This window comes from Mustela lutreola, chromosome 8 (assembly GCF_030435805.1).
Source record: "Mustela lutreola isolate mMusLut2 chromosome 8, mMusLut2.pri, whole genome shotgun sequence".
Lineage (NCBI taxonomy): Eukaryota > Metazoa > Chordata > Mammalia > Carnivora > Mustelidae > Mustela > Mustela lutreola.
Window position 1 is genome coordinate 70,259,042 of NC_081297.1, and position 19,947 is coordinate 70,278,988.

The 19,947-nt window shown below is 38.9% G+C and overlaps 1 protein-coding gene across 3 annotated transcripts in view; it reads right to left on the minus strand.

Annotated features, from left to right (window-relative positions):
* TMEM117 (transmembrane protein 117) overlaps positions 1 to 19,947 on the minus strand; it is a 500,039-nt gene that overhangs the window by 251,727 nt on the left and 228,365 nt on the right. The gene's annotated exons all lie outside the window — the stretch shown is intronic.

Sequence of the window (19,947 nt, forward strand, 5' to 3'; positions counted from 1 at the left end):
CTAGTATTATTTTATCATTGTACAATTTTTCCAGGAAAACTGGGACACAAGGAGATCACTTAAGTTGCCCAATCAATACCACATAACTAATGAATGGTAATTAGGAATCAAATTTCTTTCTTTCTCTCTCTCCAAGTATTTTTCACTCAAATTTTTTTACGTTGAATTTTGTTCCTTTTCTTAAACGTGATAACACCTGTACAATTTAGACTATTAGTTAACCTTGATTCTTCTTAGATCAATACAAAATTAATACAAATTTAGTATAAAATTTAATAAAAAATACAGTTGAAAATGATGTTTGTTATTTAGTGAAACTACGAAGAAATACTTTTTTGAAGTCACTGAGAGGTAAATCATCCCAATTCAGTTGGTTTTTTCCTGGAGTTCTTTCTTATAGTTTTGTTATCCATAAAATAAACAAATATTTAAGTAGTTTAACTTACTAGCAAAAATAAACTTATGAACTCTTAGAAAAATTTTTTTCCACAAGCTTCATTCACCTACCTTAGAAGATCTTTATAAAAATCCTAAGCTCTCACCTCAAAATTCTGAGTCTCTATTCCATAGGTTTCCATAATAACTAAAATAATTATAGCTACCATAAACTGCTGGTTTACAACATTCCAGAGATCATTATAAGCACTTTTAAGTACAATGTCTCCAAGAGCTTTCATGTCAGTGCAATGAGATGTATCATTATTCCTGCTTCACAGATAAGGCATTGAGGCGTTGGAGAGTTTTTGCAATTTTCTCAAGGTCAAGCATCTAGTAAATGGAGAAGGCTTGAATCTAAATTTGATTGACTCCCAAATTCAGACACTTAACTACTATGCTCTCTATATCTTCTTCCTACAAGGGTTAGTGAGATATTAAAAACACACACACACACACACACACACACACACACACAAAGAATATCTACTTCCCAGTATTTCAGTAGACTATGAAGATGGAGAATTATTTCCTTTCAGGATAATTCATAACAGAATCAAGAGTAGCATGCAGAAGCTGCAGCTCATAAGAGCTACCCTCACGTATTGGACTCCCACAGAGTTCACCAATCTGAGCAGCCTCCATGTGAAAGCCCCTAAGTTAACTTGGACAGCTTGGTCTTACTCCCTTCAGTATCACTACTGGTGAACAGTTCTTGGGCAGTGAACTCAGCTTACTTCAGAGTATTAGCTCTAGTAACTGTCCAGCTCTTTCAGTGACATTTTGAAGGATGTGTTCAATGACACATCCCCACCTGCCTACTTTGCCAATTAGTTCTGGAATACCTTGAGCTAGGATGGAAATTGTTACCTTGTGGTAACATAGATATGTCTAAAAGAAGACCTCATTCTCTAATTTCAGTACCTAAAAACAGGGATAAAATGGATAAGTTTGCAAGAGATTAATGATCCAGCCAAGAACAACTAAAACATATAAATAAAATACAGAAATTGCCCCTCAAAATCTGCTTAAAACAACCTGAGAGCTGATTAAGCCATAAGAACTAGAAAAAATTCAAGATACCAGACTGGAGGGAATTGTGGAAAAGTTAGTTCTATTTTCTCTGGGGACTTCAGCTGCATGCAATCTGCATGCAAGGCAAGCGGATGAGAATCTGGGCTTTGCTGGGGCAGGGGCCGTCTCAGCAAACTGGAGAGACAAACATTAGGAACTTAAGGAGCTAAGATCCTCATCTTCGAGGGGTGTGGAATGAAGCATGATACACAGCTGGGGTTACTTTCAAGACATTTGCCAAATTATGAATTATGTTTGGGGGGCGTGGGGGGCCAAGAGACTAAGCAGAGAGTCTCTGAGAAGCATAGCAGAGGTTTGGCAATTTCACCATGTTGAGAGGACTACTGATAATTTCAGAGCCTGCCAGAAGGAACGGCCCAAGAGAACACACAGAAGGGTAGGAAGAGAGAGAAAACCAGAGATGGATGGGTCTGTACTGAAACTGAATCAGTCCTTACCCACTCTATCCCATGACTGCATTAAGGTGATCAGCTTCTGTTCATCCCATCTAACAGAGGAAAGAATGAACATTTTCCAGAAGAATAAAATATCATCTAGATCCTCTACACATTCTTATATATACCAAACATCATTCAATGAAATATTACTAGGATGTCAAGAAACAGGGCCATACTACCAAAAATCAAGAGGAAAAACAGTGTCTAAAACTAGATAATAAGCTCCAGGAGGACAGGGAGCTATTTTGGTCATTCTTTTCACTGTTGATTTCCCTAGCATTTAGAGCACTTTCTGCATATAGTATGTGATCAATAAACATTGGCTTACTGTATGAATTACCAAAGCAAACCAAGTTATTCATATTGTTTTCTATATGGTATGGATAGATCTATGTATATTAAATCACAGAAACCATAGTAAACTAAGATTTGAACTGCGGGCATGTGGTGAGTACTGAATGCTATGGTAACAATGAAGATGAGATAGCATAGACAATTTATGAAATAACTTTATGAATATAAAAGTGAAGAGTGATATATAAAAGGTAGTAGGTATTCCAACTTTTCCTGCTTTAGACAAACATACAGAATTACAAATATGCAACCTGTCACCAAAATTTGCAAGTGCTAGTTCATTGATTTGCCTACCCATTAACACTAACGATAGTGTCTGTTCTGGCTATAAAGGACAGAGGGGGCATACATTTATACCAGCAATGTTAGCCAGTTGTTGTGCAGCATCATACCCAATGTTTTGGGGAGTGATTTAGAATTAAATATTATTTGCTAGAGGCACTATTAATGTTTTAGTTTTGTTTGGAGTTTTAGCTAATTATTTCAACTATTCATACATCTTTTGTTTGTTTTCTATTTTAGATAGTTATTTCCACTATGAATAGATCTAGAAAATCTTGCAGTTCTACCAGCCTTCCTGGTAAATACCAATCTTTGATACCTTCTTTAAAAATTCTAAATGAATTTCTTTACAGGCTGTGACTTTGGTTTTTATTTTTTCTTGAGATCTCGAGTTTAACTGTCAAATCCGTAACAGATGTGTGGAGACTTCAGCATACAGGGTCTTGGAAATGTTCATCATTATCAAAACAGCCTGAAAAGCTATCAAGACTATTGTACCTGGTGAAAACCATGTGCTAAATGGGCATAAACTAATCGGATTCTAACGTGAGCTAAACAGTCCATAAAATTATAATCTAGTAAATTGATCTTATAGGTGACAGACTTGATCACTAGCAACAAAAGTTCCAGTTCACTTCAATCTATTACTTATGTGTACGTGAATGTAGTCAATGCCAGGTGATTTAGGAGTTGAGTCTCTGAAAGTTTAACAGGAGGCAGTAAACATAGATCACCAAACCAATATGGAGTCATGCTTCACTAAAGATCCATCTGTGGCCAGCTGGATTCATAATGTCACAGCTGTCTCTCCCAGCCACGTTTGGGCAACATAAACAAGATTGGGGGCTTCATACACAAGTAAATCATGGGTAAGGAGTTGACTTACAGGAGTACAGTCCTGCATTAAACACAATGAAACTAAAGCAAAAATTTTAAGTACTCTTAACGACATTGAGGAAAAAAATTTGTCACTACAGAGCACCAGGAATTAAACCTAGATTTATTATATTAATATTTTCCCAATCTTTTTCTGTTTGTGGTGAAATGATTAACAGCCTTTAATCGAGTCATTTAGTGAACTATTATCTAAATAACCACATTTTAGTATTTTTGCTCAAACTTCTTAGTTCTTCCTTATTGAAAGGCTTGGACAGAACTCAATACATGTGTATGAACCTTCCAGGAAAGACTTGGGGTATGAACTTATGAAGCAAGATGCATTGGAATGTCAAAATCCTGCAGACGATGATTACAACTAGCCTGGAATAATTAAAATCACATCTGAACCTAACAACACTTACAGATAAAATACTATTTCAAACTTCCCAACTTCAGCCATATATACCTTCTCATTTTTATAAGAAAGACATGCGTAAGAAGATTGCAGATGGCATTTTCACTGAACAAACTCACCCTGCCTGTTAATAAATTCTCCATACATCAACCAATCCTTTCATCCCTTGCTTTGCTTCAGCCCATTCAGTGAAACTCATCTGTACTCAGTATAGAAACCTCAGGATATCAGCAATTCCCCTCCTTTACTCCTAACATTTGATTAATCACTAAGATTACTTCTGAAAGGCTCTCAAATCTATGTTGTTTTTCCTGTCATCACTACTACCAACATCTTAATCTTCTTCAAAAACCTCTGTAATCTAAATTAAAGCAATGGCCTCCTATTTCTCTGTGACTGTCTTCCTCTTATTTCAGACTGTGTATTGCCACTGTAGTGACCCCTGGGCAAGGAAAACATTATACCAAAAGAAGGAGTCCTAGAACCAGAAATTCCTGGGTTTGCAAACTACCCCTCCCACTTTATGACCCAGGAGAAATGACCAACTCATTCCCTTATCTGTAGAGTGGGGATGAAAACATCAATTTCGCACACAGTTCTCCTGAAGATTAAGATTCTTACATTTTTGAGATAAGAACGTAAAGTTTCTAGCACAATTTCATTATAGGCATATAAAACATGGCGGACCTCTAGCCTACTGGCTCCCACTTTGTGAAATAAAACAGTCCTGAGTAGAGCATGGGTAAGAAGACTCTCCACTCTGCCAAGCCAGGCTTTCCTTCAGACAAGTTTCTCTTCATGTCACAACCTCATTTTATTCGATCCCCTACCTCACCATGAAATCAAACACCCCACTACTCTATAATGTGCCTTAGTATCTTTTTTTTTTTTTTTAACCTTATTATCTTTGTGTTCAGTGTTCTTTGTTTAGAATGCCATCCTCTTTGTTCTGGACTGAGATCACTAACTCAACCTGGCCACTGAGAAATCTCCTGCCATTACCCCTGAAAACCACCCCTTCCCTAGTATTACCATAACACTTTCAATATATATCAGTATCAAATCACCTTCCTCAAGAATTTTAATGATTTTCTCCCATTGCCCCTGTCTCCCACAAGACTTAGCTCATCAAGGATAAAGATCATGTTTCATTGGGCGCCTGGGTGGCTCAGTAGGTTAAGCCTCTGCCTTTGGCTCAGCTCATGATCCCAGGGTCCTGGGACTAAGTCCCACATTGAGCTCTCTGTTCAACAAGGAGCCTGCTTTCCCCGCTCTCTCTGCCTGCTTCTCTGCCTACTTGTCATCTCTATCTTTCAAATAAATAAAATATTTTTTTTTTTTAAAAAGAACATGTTTCGTTTGGGCAAGCAGGTAAATTTTTTCCCAGCTTATAATACAACTTAGGGTTGTAGTAGATACTTAAATGAATTAAGTGGTCAATTGGTTCATTTATAATTATTTAGATCATCTGACACCAGTGCCAAACTAAGAAGAGGACAAAAGGATAAAAGATTAAAAAGAAAGAATCTGTAATATAACATAAACCAAAAAGAAATATCAAAGATGAGTAGGCTATGTAATTATGATGTTCTAATAAAGAATAGAATATCATTGTATCATTTTTATTACCTCTTCTAGAATAAAAATCTAGAGGCAAGAATATAATCAAATCAAAATGAAGAATACATCCTTGACTTTCTGCAATTACACATTGTAAATTAATTTGAATGTAATTTAGTTGACTAATAGTGAAAAAAAGCAAAACACTAAGAATATTTTTTTTTTAATTTGACAGAGAGAGATCACAAGTAGGCAGAGAGGCAGGCAGAGAGAGGAGAGGAGGAAGCAGGCTCCCTGATGAGCAGAGAGCCCGATGCGGGACTCGATCCCAGGACCCTGAGATCATGACCTGAGCCGAAGGCAGCGGCTTAACCCACTGAGCCACCCAGGAGCCCAAGCAAAACACTATAAAATCTCTGTATGCTATCTATAGAATCTTATTATTTAAAAGAATCCTTTTAAATTAAAAATGGAATTACCACCTGATCCAGTAATTCCACTACTGGACATTTATTCAAAGAATATGAAAACACTAGTTCAAAAAAAAAATACATGCACAAACTATGTTTAATGTAACAGTATCTACAATGGCCAAATTCAGGAAGTAGCCCAAGTGTCCATTCATAGATGAATGGACAAAGAAGATGTGGAATATTACTAAGCCACAACAAAACATGAAATCTTGCCATTTGTGAAAACACTGATGGATCCAGAGAGTATAATAAATTAAAAAAAATAAATCAGTCAGAGAAAGACAAACACCATATAATTTCACTTATATGTGGAATTTAAGAAACAAAACAAATGAGCAAAGAAAGAAGAGACGAACCAGATAAAAGACTTTTAAATATAAAGAACAGACTGATAGTTACTAGAGGAAAGGAAGGTGGAGGGAGCTGGGTGAAATACATGATGGGGATTAAAGAATATACTTATCATGATGGACCCTGAGTAATGTATAGAATTCCTGAATCACTATATTGTACACCTGAAACTAATATAACACTCTGTTAATTATACCAGAATTAAAATTTTAAAAAATATATAAAAAATAAATAAGCTATGGAGTTGTAACATACAGTATGGTAACTATACTTAATAATACTGAATTGGATATTTGAAAGTTACTAAGAGTATAGATCTTTTTTTAAAAAAAGATTTTATTTATTTGAGAGAGCAAGAGAGCACAAGGGGCAGGGGGAGGGGGGATAGGAGGAGCTAGAGGGGGAGAGGAAAAAGCAGATTCTCCACTGAGCAGGAACCTCAACCCCAACACAGGAGCCAGGGATCATGACCTGAGCCAAAGGCAGATGCTCAACCCACTGAGCCACCTAGACACTCCAGGAGTGTAGACCTTAAAAATTCTCATCACAAGAAAAAAAAATTATAACTATATATGGTGATAAATGTTAACTAAGCTTATTGTGGTCATCATTTTGCAGTATATACAAATATTACATCATTATGTTGCACACCTGACACTAATATGTTATGTATCAAATATACCTCAATAAAAATTTAACAGAAAGATGGCAAACTATAGTAAGTAAATAAATAAAAGAATCCTTTTAAATGAGACTAGATATTGATATGTAGCTTTTTGTACCAATTTGCTGGCCCAAAAAATACAAGAGCTATATAGGAAAATACACTTACTTTATTCATCTGAAAAAAGAAAACAAATTTGTCTCACTGCCCTTCAAATGGATACTGCCAAGCTACATTTGTTGTTTCTTCTTTGAAGTCAAAATTTAGAAGTTTACCAGACTATAAAATAATAAAGTCTCAAAACTAATTTTAAAGTTACAGAATTTTTGTGGTTATACTCCAAGTTTTTTTTATCTTACTTCACTTTTTTTTCCCTCACTTTCACAAATACTCCAGGAATATGCAATCAAATTGGATGCCCAAAATGGGCTTATCTTCTACTTTTAATGAATTAAACACAGCCAAGACACTTAATGCACCTTTACCAAAGTCACTGGAAAAACAACAGGAAGAATAAAAATGTAAAGTCCTGAACTTTTTGTTAAAAGAACGTCAAAAAAATCCTCATGGGAATCCAGAGAGCCACATATTACTTAAAATTAATTTCATATCTAACTTGATCACATTTTAATATTAAATAACATTCAATGTGTTTATAACTATTCAGATAAAATATATCTGAATTGTAAAATGAATTACAAGCTGAGCCAGAATGGCATTAATTAATTTATCCTACATAATGATGCTTCCTTCCAAACTAATTAGGGAGGCATAAAATAACTTATAAATTCTGCTAAGATTCTGATGCTGCTCAAAGAAGAACCAAAAGCAAGTTTAATTTTAATGGATGTTTTTCAATAAAGGTAAGTGTTCAGGGCTGTTAAAAGGTCAAAATAGATAAGAAATAATGGAATGAAAACACTGGGACATAAATACAATAATTAACTTTTGGCAGAAACTATAATTTTTCCACTGTGTGTAATAAAATAAACATGAAAAATGAGACTGTATTTCTACTCCCTACAAAATTTTCAAATTCAAAGCATAATAGCTTTGTGATAGTATAATAATTATTTTCCTTTCTCTTCTCTTTCCCCTCCCTCTCCTCCTCCCCTTCTCCTTCTCTTTCTCCTCCTCCTTTTTTGGTTGAGAATTCAACCACTTCTCATTCTCTTCCCCATAGCTGGCTACATAACACTATTTCCCAATCATCTATTTCCCATTCTTGTTGAAGACATTTTAAGGCTCTAGGTATAGAAAAGGGGGTGGGGGCTATTTTCCCAACCAAGAACCCTTCTTGCAGCATCTGAATTTATATTAGATAAGCATCTACCTTATTTCTTTTCATTTACTCACTAAACAAAAAATTACTGATGTCTCACTATATGCTAGACCATGGGCCTGCTGAGGGAAAGGAATAGCACCTCAGAGCTAAGTGGTCACTTTCTACATTATCATCCAGTATTTCTTGTCTAATAATTTCTTCTCTCCTACAACCACGCTTTCTCAGTCAGGGTTCCAGGAGTAAGCCTATGGACACATGTATACAATAATATCCAACTCTGACAGTGGCCTATTTTTTTTTCCTTTTCTGGTAATTAAGAACCAAGATTCAAAGATAAAAGGACAGAAATCTTTATCTACAAGGTTGACTGCGGAGGGGATGGGGGGGAAGGAATGTGTCCACATTCTGTCCTGTGCACTGGGAAACTCAAGTCTGCAGAAAGAGAGAAGTAGGGATTGAGACAGACAGACAGAAGATAGAGGTACATTGATTCACTCAAAGGAGGAAAAAAGAAAGATAACAGACCATAGGTGAGGGGGTCTAATTCCACCATTTTCCACAAACCATGAGATTCCATGAGATACCTCCTGTTAATTTCTAGTAATTACTGCCTCCCATCATTGTTCCTAAGCTCACTGGATTGAGTTTTCACTCACTGTAATGAAAAGAGTTGTAATCATTTGCCAAGGGGAAAAAAAAAATCATTTGCCAGCCTAAAAATGTACTTTTGAATCTTTAGTTCAATTTAAACAATACAAGAATCTTATAAAACCTTTGAGAAAGGGAAGCCATTAAACTGGCTAGAAAAAAAAGAGTCACCAGTAGCTGAAAAACTGATACTCATTTTCAAAAGACTCCTAAGAAGAGCAAGGATAAATGCATTGCACCTACTCTCTACCCCACTGCCTAAGACAACAGGGAGACTTCAGTTTAAATCTCAGTGTATGATTCACACGTACAAAATTCATAACTGTGCTGGATTTTTGAATAGCACCAGGTAAAAAATGGGCACACAGGCTCTAGATAAAACCAATCTGTTAGAATGTGTCTCCATTTCATGAGATGCGGGGCACACTAGGAGAGTGTCAAACAACTGACAATAAATGGGGGAGAAGCTGTGTGGTTCATAGATAAAAAGCTAGATAAAAAGGTGACATCTCTTAGCTTGTTGGCCTAAAAGGAACCTGATTTTGAAATAGAAAGTGTTGACAAAAGACAAAATAAAGATGGATAAAGTGTAGCTTAGAGAGAGTGGAGGCTACATTTCTGACATATCAAAGGTTTTTATAGGGCTGCTACAAGGTGTCAACAGAAGGTAACAAAAAGATCCAATGAAGCCAACCTGACTTGGTGTAAAATAAAGAGCTGGAGAGAGTTTCACAGGAACTTGTTAGGGGGAGCCTTGGAAGTGAGTTTGCCAATGGTATGAATGACGTGGGGTGGCAGAGTTGGGATTCACAAATTTTCCAGGTGTCCAGTACTCTCGGATGCTAAAGGGCACACACCTTTCACCCATAGCCAGCTCCACACTTAGACCCTCTGTGGAAGAGCTGAGCCCATGGGGCATTTCTTTATCCTAACAATGCCTAAGTATTATCAAATGCCCTTCAAATTAGAAATGACATGATTCTTATTGCTCCATAAATTTGCTTTGCAATTTTGTTAATTATATAGCTTCATTTGATTTCACAATAAAGAATTTCATGCTCTGCTTTGCAATGTGTGCTGTACAAGCTATGCACTCAACTGGAACTAGAGGGATGGGATAAGGCATGGCCTCGTGGTGGTCTCCCATGGACGGGGAGGCTCCCCACCCAGCTGCCTGGGGCCCCCTTGCTGCAGGAGGAATTGCTGCACATTCTGTCAAGACTCAAGTCAGGCACCTCAAGCCTTGCCCACACAGCCTATGGGGAGAGACGTTCGAAGCTGTGAGGATACTGGGGGGAACTGTGACCCAGCACTCACACCTCTTCCTATGGGTAACCCTCAGCGACAACCACGAGGCTGACATCTTGATAGCTTCGTGGGGGGGAGGATGGAAATAAAGCCTGTGGGGGGGAGGGTAGAAATAAAGCCAAATTTCCACCCATCTTGTGAACATTTTAGGCCCATCAAGTTCCTCCCAAATAATTCAGTGAATTTGCAGAAAGTTGAATCTGTGCTTCTGAAACTAGTACTTTCAGCTTTCATGGTGCTATTTTAAAATTAATACTGCTGAAGATGGTTCCAAAGATATCCTCTCTTCTACTGATGCCTACCCAAGTGTCTGCTACTGCAATGCATGTTGTCACAGTGTGCCAAAGTCCAAAGATACTGATTTCTGTGCCAATGGCAAGGAAGATATTGCTGCAGGTTCTATTACGGTGACCTATGTCACTTTCACCAATTTTGAGGTCAATCACCAATACATGCACATTACTACACTATGCCTGTGCCATCAGACGCCAATATCCACAGTGCAGCTGATTCCTTACAACCTCAATTAACCACAGAGGTGATGGAGAAATACCTCGTTTAACTTTCATTTGTTCATGTACAATAGCCTCATACCTTTGGATTCAGATAGGGCGAGGAATAAAATATGTTGTGCTTTGTTTATAATGATTCCCTCCATTTCAACACCTGCCCATTGTCCTTGAACCAGATGTCCCTGCTTCAACAGGGACATCTAACTTAAGACCTTATTTCCCAGGGGCCTCCTTTGGTGCCCCACATCACAGCAGTCCAGAGGCAGGGTTACATGTGAGAAGATAGCTTTCCCCTCTCCAGAAGGTACTGTCTAGGAATAAAAGAATCAAATCTGCAGAGTAGAAAAAGAGATGACAGAAAAGAAAATTTAATAAAATTTTGGAAAGACAATTAAGGAATGGCAATGAACATAGTTTTAACTTTTTCTATATGATTAAATCCTTCTGGGATGTGCATTAAGAAGGGAGCTAAATTCTGCATCTGAACCTCAACAATACTCAAGAACAGAAGGCTCAGTGTTTCAGAAGGGGAGAGAGGGAAGGACAGACCTGAAAACAGAAGCTGGAAATCCTGCATGAGGAGGAGTTAGATTACCAGGTACCATCCCTCAGCCAATAAAACCGGAAAATGACTTTCACCCCACCTACTGAAGATAGACATATGCTATCTGCAGAAATTCAGGCAAAGAGTTATATACTTTAGTTAAAAATAGGAGCTGTAAAAATATAAGTTTGTATATAATATTATAATTAATATTTGTATTTTATACATTGCATATAACATTATAAATTATATATCTGTGAGTCCCATTACCCACAATGCTGTTTGTCTGGGTTGAAAACTCAAAGATCAGCCTTGCCCTCCCCCAAAACCTTATTAACAATTGAGGTCTCCCAGTGAATTACTAAATACTCACCAATGACAACCCCCTTCCTCAAGAATTTCCTGTCTTAAGCTTATCTGTGCACAGAGACTTTCTAATCATCTTCTTCTTGTCCCCTCTTAAAAATGAGCAGAGATTGGACATAGCCATATATTTGAGAAAAATCTCCAGCAAGAAAAAAAAAAAGGTCAAAACTAAACAAAAATGAGGCACCCAGAGGGAAAGGACAATGCAGAAAGTAGAGGGACAAGTGGAGGGAAAGTAGAGGGAAAGTGTGAGGATAGAATAAAGATATTTTTCATACTGCCAAAGTCAAAATTTGAATATATGCTGTCATAAAAAAGAAATCTAAAACTAAGGCTACTTAAAGGTTGAAAGTAAGATAGTAAAAAAAAATTAAGTTGAAAAAGATAGCATGCAAACAATAACAAAAAGAAATATATAGCTATTATTTATGTAAAATGTATAGCTAGTATAACTGATTATATCAAATTTTAAAGGCAAAACATACTATTATGGATTAAAAGGGAATCTTACTAATAACAAAAGGTTCATCTCATCAGGAAGATACGATGTGCCCATACAATAGAGAAACTTATAATAATTTGACAAGGGGTAAGAAAAAGTAGACAAATTCACATATATAATAGGAGATGGTGACATATTTCTCTCAATAACCAATGACATCATCAGACAAAAAAAAATCAGTAAGGACATAAAGGATTTGAATGAGAGAATTAGCCAATTCTATCTAATGGATATACATAAAAGACTAACACAACTACAGAATGTACATTATTTTAATACAACAGGAACATTTAGAAATATTGACCATAAACAATGCCACAAAGCAAGTCTCAAAAACTTTTAAATGACTGAGTCTTACATAGGATAGTCTTTGACCATAATATAACTACATTAGAAATCAATAATAAAAACACAACTTGACAACCCCCAGATATTTGGAAACCAAGAGACACGTGTCCAAATCACATGTGAGTGAAAACAGAAATCTCAGTGGGAAACGGAAAATATTTTGAACTGGATAGTAATGAAAATATTGTGAGATACAACTAAAACAATGCTTAAATGTTTAATTTTAACATATTAGAAAAGAAGAACTGCTAAATAAACTAATGAATTAAAAGTCTTCCTCAAATTAGAGAGGGAAAAAAAAAACAAAAGAAAAATAGAATTTAATTAAACAAACAGTAAGAAAACAGAAATATACAATATAGAGAGGATAAGCAAAGTTGGTCCTGTGAAAAGACCTAAAATTGACTACTCTCTAACAAGAATGATCAAAATTCCAAGAAAGGGAGTGCCTGTGTGGCTCCCTAGGTTAAAGCCTCTGCCTTCAGGTCATGATCTCAAGGTCCTGGGATCGAGCCCCACATCAGACTCTCTGCTCAGCGGGGAGCCTACTTCCTCTTCTCTCTCTACCTGCCTCTCAGCCTACTTGTGATCTCTGTCAAAAACATAAATAAAATCTTAAAAAAAAAAATTCCAAGAAAGAAGGCACCAACATCAGAAATGATAAAGGGGCATCATTACAGAACCTGCAGAGATTAAAGAGAGTGAGCATATATTTTAAAAATTTAGATAAAAGCAAATTTCTAGAAAAACACTTATGAATTACCAAAAGGTACATAGGAACAAAAAGCACTAAAAAATCAATCTATACCTATCCACGAAATTGAATTTATAATTAGAAACTTTCCCACTGGAAAATTCCAGGCCCTGATGTATACACGGGCACCAAGAGAGATGTGCGGAGATGTTTATAGCATTGTTATTTATAAGAGCCTCAAACTGGAAACAGCCTGAATATCTATCAACAGAAGAAAAGATAAATATATCATGGCTTTATCATACAATAGAGACTATTCAACAATGAAAACAAACCACTCTGATACAAAGCCTGGATGGATCTCAGAAACCATGACATAAATGAAGCCAGACAAAAAGGAGAGCATACTGTATGGTTACAAGTATATGAAGCTCACAAACAGCAAAGCTAAACTGTAGTCACTGGGGAGGTATTACGAGCAAGAGTGAAGGGTATCAAAGTGAGAGAGTGGTTACACTGGAGGGAGGGCAGGATAGAGGGGTTTATCATCAGGAAAGACAGCTGCAGGTCATCTGGGATGATGGCAACAGCACTGGTGCTTAACGTGAATGGTGAGAACACGGGTGTTCATGTAAAAATACCTATAACAACTCACTATGCAAAAATTAAGCTGTACATATGTGTCCTATGTAATTTTGTGTAGGTATGTTATTTCTGTATTTCTTAAATGACAAAAATAATCATTATTATAGAAGAGACGTAAGAAATGGTGGCTCTTGGGGTGCTTCAGTGGCTCACTTGGTTAAGCATCTGCCTTTGGCTCAGGTCATGATCCCAGGGTCCTGCGACTAAACCCCACATCAGGCTTCCTCCTCAGGGCTAGGACTCCTGGCTTAATGGGGAACCTGCTTCTCCTCTCCCTTTGCCCCTTCCCCTCCATGCTCTATTTCTCTCTCTCAAAACAAACAAACAAAACAAAACAAAACAAAAACTTTTTAAAAAATGGTAGCTATAAAAAATAAAAAAATTTTTAAAAAATGATCAGAGATTCAAGAAGTGATTCAAAGATTCAAAAAGGGTAACTCAACTAAATATCCTGACGAAACAGAATTTTATTATTATTTTTTTGTTAACTTTGGAAACAAAGGACACTATCCAAAGCACATGCTCAATTACAACACCACTAATATATAACTACTTTAAGGTGTAATGAATTATTACTTTTTAACTAAAATCAATTCATCTTCATTTTTTCTAGAAATAGACCGAAGTCTTACAAAGCTTCCCATATGTCTAAAGAAGCATGATTTGTACTTACGGCGATTTTTTCATACTTATTTTGCCAGGTAGATACTAAACATAAGCAAAGGTGAAAAATAAATTCTAAAAATTAAAAAAAACATGGTAGCTACTACTGTCATTTTTTTAAAATTATAGCTTAGTTAATTAATTAATTAATTAATTTAGGAAGGGAGAAGAAAAGGGAGAATCTTAAGCAGACTCTATACCTAGTGAGGAGCCTGATGTGGGACTTGACCTCACAGCCCTGAGACCGTGACTTGAGCCAAAATCAAGAGTCAGACACTTTACCAACTGGGCCACCTATGCGCCCTTCATTACTGTCCTCTTCTAGGAGAAACACTGGGATAGCAAAAAATCAGCCCAGCATCCATAACGTGGATTAGAGGGTGCCGCAAAAGGGAGCAGAGGAACAGCAGAAGACGCCCGAAGGGTGATCAAGCCGTGTGTGTTAGAGCAGTGCAATTAGTGAAAGAGCCTGGCTTGAACAAGGACAATGTAAAGGAATAATAAAAGAGGAAGCTGAAAATTAATGATGTAGTGAAGGGCACAGAGGGCCTACAATGTAATTTAGCCCTGTTTTAAAGCCTATGGACAATTCGCATTTGGAATTTAGATGGCTTGAGTTGCTTCCATGAGCTATTGAATCTTTAACATCTTTAAACATCTTTCTGCTTCTTACCTACTCATGCTTCTTGGTATCTCTTTACGCAAGTGATGATACTGCCTCACCCAGTGCAAAGACTACCATTTTTATATACAAAATGCTTGACAGGGTAGAGACTAAATCAAGTGTCATTTGGAAGTCCCATAAAAATTTCTATCTGCTTCATTTATTTCAAGGCGTGAAGCAGAAAGTCACCTCACAGCAGTTGTTCCCTCGGATGCACGAAGAATCACTCAGGTAATCCCCCAGTGGCTCCCTGGGTTAAGACAAGAACATAGCTGGGCAAGGGAAGTGGGGAGTGTAAAAAACTTCTGTGACTCTAGCAAAGCTCTCCAAGCCTCCTGACATGTACAGCTGGTCCCCAGGGCAGGGGAGTGTAGAGGCTTGTCAGCAAGACCTGAGATCAGACCCAGTGGTAAGGAAGAATGATGAGATCTCCAAACAAAACTGTAAGGAAAGTGGGTGGCCAAGCAGCCAACATGGGCCTGTGCACTCAGCAGCACGGGTAGGAGAGCTGGTTTCAGTCTGACTGGTAGGAGTTCTTCTGAAGCCAGCCATTCTGGAGAAAGGGACGCGCTCCTGGCCTATGCATGGTCTGGGCCAGGGAGGGCACCCCTGCTGGACAGGCAGGCAACTATATAGGTACAAACTTCAACAGCGACACTGTGTGGCAGCAAGACACAGGTACAGTAGACGAACCCTGTGGCGCAGCTTTCTCTATGGCTGGTACTTAAAATGGATCCCAGTGACCCCACAGGGTACTAGGAAAGGCACCAAGTTTAAGACCAACTGGATGGATAAAACCTCGAAAGGGAGACTAGGAACAGCCGTTCATTAGAAAGGTTAAAATCAATTGGCCCCAAACTGAATTCTGAGTGTGTGAAGCATTCATACCACCAACATGTGATGCCAGAGGTTTCTGCAGGATAGGCTTAAATCTGCTCAGCATATATGTCATCCCCCACACCACCAACTCCACCTCCACCACCAAATACTGAGAGCATAGCCTTGGGTATGAATTAAAGGTCTGTTTGGGGGTTTCTCTTTAGGAGCCTCAAGTCCAAGGAATATACAAAGCCCTTAAAAGAACAGCCTCTTAAGAAACCTCCCAGTCATCAGCACCCTAACTTGAAGGCGAGGGTGAGCTATTTATTCAGTCTTTCAACAATATTGATTGAACACCTCCTCTATGCCAGGAACGGTGCTAGGTGCCGGGAATGCAAAGATGAATAAAACGTGGCGACTACCATTTAGCAAATGAAAAAAGACACACAAACCAATCAATGGAGCCCGATGTGGCCAATGCTCTAAAGGAGAGGACAGGCAGAGATGAGAGCCCCTCATCTGGTGTGAACAGGGGGGCAGGGACAACGGCAGGCTTCACAGACAAGGGACAGAGGAGAGAAAATGTGTTTGAAGTAGAAGGCAACCGACGCACAAAGGCAAAGAGGGCTGAAGGTATCATGCATGTGAAAGGGAGCAGCAACAAGGGAGGCCCGGGGAGGGCGGCGGGGGGGGGGGGGGCAGACAGCGGCTGTGTCAGGGAGGCTCTGCACAGCCTCAACGAGGTCGGTTTTGTAAAACATCACGGAAATGGGAGCATCACAACAACAGACCCCACTCTATCCCAGCATCTTCTTGGATATTATCCATGTGACATTTTCAAAACACTTTCCATTTAGGAAGCTGTTGTCAGTGGGTTCCCCAGAGAAACAGAACCAGTAGGAGATGATGGATAGGTAGACAGACAGGTAGACAGAGAGATGCACACACATACACGTAAATAAAGAGATTTCTTTCAAGAAATGGGTTTATGCAACAGTGGGGCCTGGCAGGTCTGCAGGCTGCTGGGTAGGCTGGCAGGCTGGAATTTCTTGGACAGGAGCTGATGTTGCAGTCTTTAGGAAGAATATATATATACTTTTTCTCTCCCCAATAAACCTGTTTTTGCTCTGCAGTCTTTTCAACTGATCAGATGGGGTCCACCCATAAGAACAACAGCAAGCTCCTTTACTTAAAGTCAACTGATTTTAGATGTTAACCACATCTCAAAAGACCTTCACAGTAACCTCTAGATTGGTGTTTGATTAAACAGCTAGAACCTACAGCCAGGCAGATTGACAAGTAAAACAAACCATCACAGAAGCCAAACTCCTGACTGACATTTAAAGATAGACTTGCTTTTACCTCAAAACATGCAGCTCTCATCAGAATCTAATACAGCATTTAAAAATCCCTACAGTTCTAATTTTAGAATTTAACACAGAATTCCTGTAACTTTGCTCCACTTTCCTACACACACACACAAACACACACACATGCACTCACATACACATCACAACATGCAAAATAGTTCCTCATCAAATACAGATGATGCTTCTCATCAATAGTGTAATTCAGAAGTCAATACTGATTTAGCTGTACCTTAATATCCTATAATTTTACAGCACTTCTGAAGTTTTAATTCCATTTCCATGAATCCATACCTGGTACCTTTGTCTGTAATGAGATTTGTTTTGTTGATTCAACACAAGGCTCTGTAAGCTCTCTTTTTCTTCTGGCTCTTTTCTGAAGTTCTTACTTACACTAGAATTATTTTTGCTGTCAAACATCAACTTCCTGCCATTATTTTTATAGCCAAATGTTAACAGGTAAATCCACATCCAACCAAAGAAGCACTCCTTTGAAGCCCCAAAGTATTCACTTTTAACTCCTCCTGAATGAAGAGATCATGGTTTGACTGGATATTTTTATCAAATGACCTATTTTTTTTTTTCATTAAAAATAGACTCTCCCTTGTAGAGACCATCCCTTGCAAAGCCTGGAGCTAGCACACTGCCTGTCCTAAGCTGTAATCGGCTTGTGGGAAACACTGCACAATGTTTGACAACAGATGAAACCATCAGCAGCCAGAAATTTGAAGATCAGAAACCATCTCTGGAATCCTGATAGCTTCAAGAAATTACATAAACACAGGTAGAAGGATTTAAGGAAGCACTTGATGCTGTAGGTGGGGAGTGAACACTTGCTGAACCTGAAGAGAAAGGGAGAGAAATTCTGCATTCTGGAGGAACACAACCTTCTTTATATATATATATATTTTATTTATTTGACAGAGAGAAATCACAAGTAGATGAAGAGGCAGGCAGAGAGAGAGGGGGAAGCAGGCTCCCTGCTGAGCAGAGAGCCCGATGCGGGACTCGATCCCAGGACCCTGAGATCATGACCCGAGCCGAAGGCAGCGGCTCAACCCACTGAGCCACCCAGGCGCCCCGGAACACAACCTTCTTAACCATATGTGTGAGGAAGAACTGGAAGTTGCTATCAAACCAAACTGAGTATTGTGCATATTAATGCTCAGTCTATAGACAGAAATGCATATATTCAATACAAAGTTTAGGTTCACTCGAGTTCAAAAATGTACTTTTAGACACCTTAATAAGATCTTTAATTGTGGTGACTTGTGAACAGGTGTGTTACAGGGCAGGAGATGGGGATGGGGACACAACCCTGGACTTCTCAACAATGGCTGCCTGTACATGTTCCAGCAACCAGAAGCCAGGAGGGGGACCTGAGCAATCAGAGTGTGAACTGGGATCCCAACTCTGAGCCTCTGCAGATATCTGAGGCTTATTTAGAGCAGCTCAGCCAGATGAAAAAAAAATCCAATCACCAAATCCAGGGAGATAACCGAATAGAAACGTGGGCACCAGGGTACAGAATCAGACAATGTCCAGAGGCAGGCACGAGGGAAGCTGGTAGCAGCTCCTGAGCTGAAAAGCCGACCCTCGGGTTACAGGCATAGTTAGCTTTTCATCCAGGTCCTGGAGCTGGAGCAAGGGAGTACCAGCAGTGCTGAAAATGGACAGAAGAGCAGGCCTAAGGGAGGCCTCTGGATACATCACGGTGTCTGAGCCTACTGAAAAATACCTGGTTGTTACAGTCAAGGTATGAATGCTCAGCGCGAGGAAAACCAGGGAGACGGAGCCTTTTACTTAACATTGCTCTAATGAGGTTTTCAGTGGCCTTGGTTTGTCCAACAATCCATGTCCAAATCAGCAGTATTCAACATGAGAACAGAAGACAGTGAGCAGGAGAACTAAACGTGTACTAATTTGGAGTTTTTGTTGTCTATTTAGCTGAGTTGTCCCTTTTTTCCCCATCCTAATCTGTTCACAGTGTGGCTCTGCCTGCTCCAGGGCATAAGGGAATGACATGGCAGCCCTTCTAGGCCCCATGTTCTACCCCCTGCTCTGAGTTTCCTCTCTTCAAGCCCTCCAGGGGTAGACAGACTCTACCCCTCTGTCTAGATGGCTACTTCCTTGAAGGAGTCTATTAGAATTTCCATTCCCTCCTTCCTCAAAACAGCTTCCCAGACACCTCAGCCCCATTCCCCATTGCCCAAAGGGTGAGCATGCCCTGCCCAACCTCAGTCCTGATCCACACTCTGCTCATCTCAATCTTGGTTCCTTAGTAGACGCACTCAACTTAGTGTTGAGGCGGGGGGGATCTTTTAAGACACACCATTGCCTGGTCCCCTTCCCAAAAGATTCTGACTTAAGCTGGTGTGGGGCACAGGCATCAGTATTCTTTTAAACCCCCTGGTGATGCTAGCACACGGCCAAATTTAGGAACCACTGTGGCAGCTAAAGCTGACACACACCGCCACTGGTGTCTGGAAGGCAATTAGGGGCAAGAGTTGCCACAGTGAGCCACAGAGGGTCTCAGAAGTCACTACAAAGGACCTCTAAAAAGCAGAATGTGCTATGGGAAGCAGAATGTGCTCTAAGAATCATAAGCACTCTGAGAATTATACACACCAAAATGAC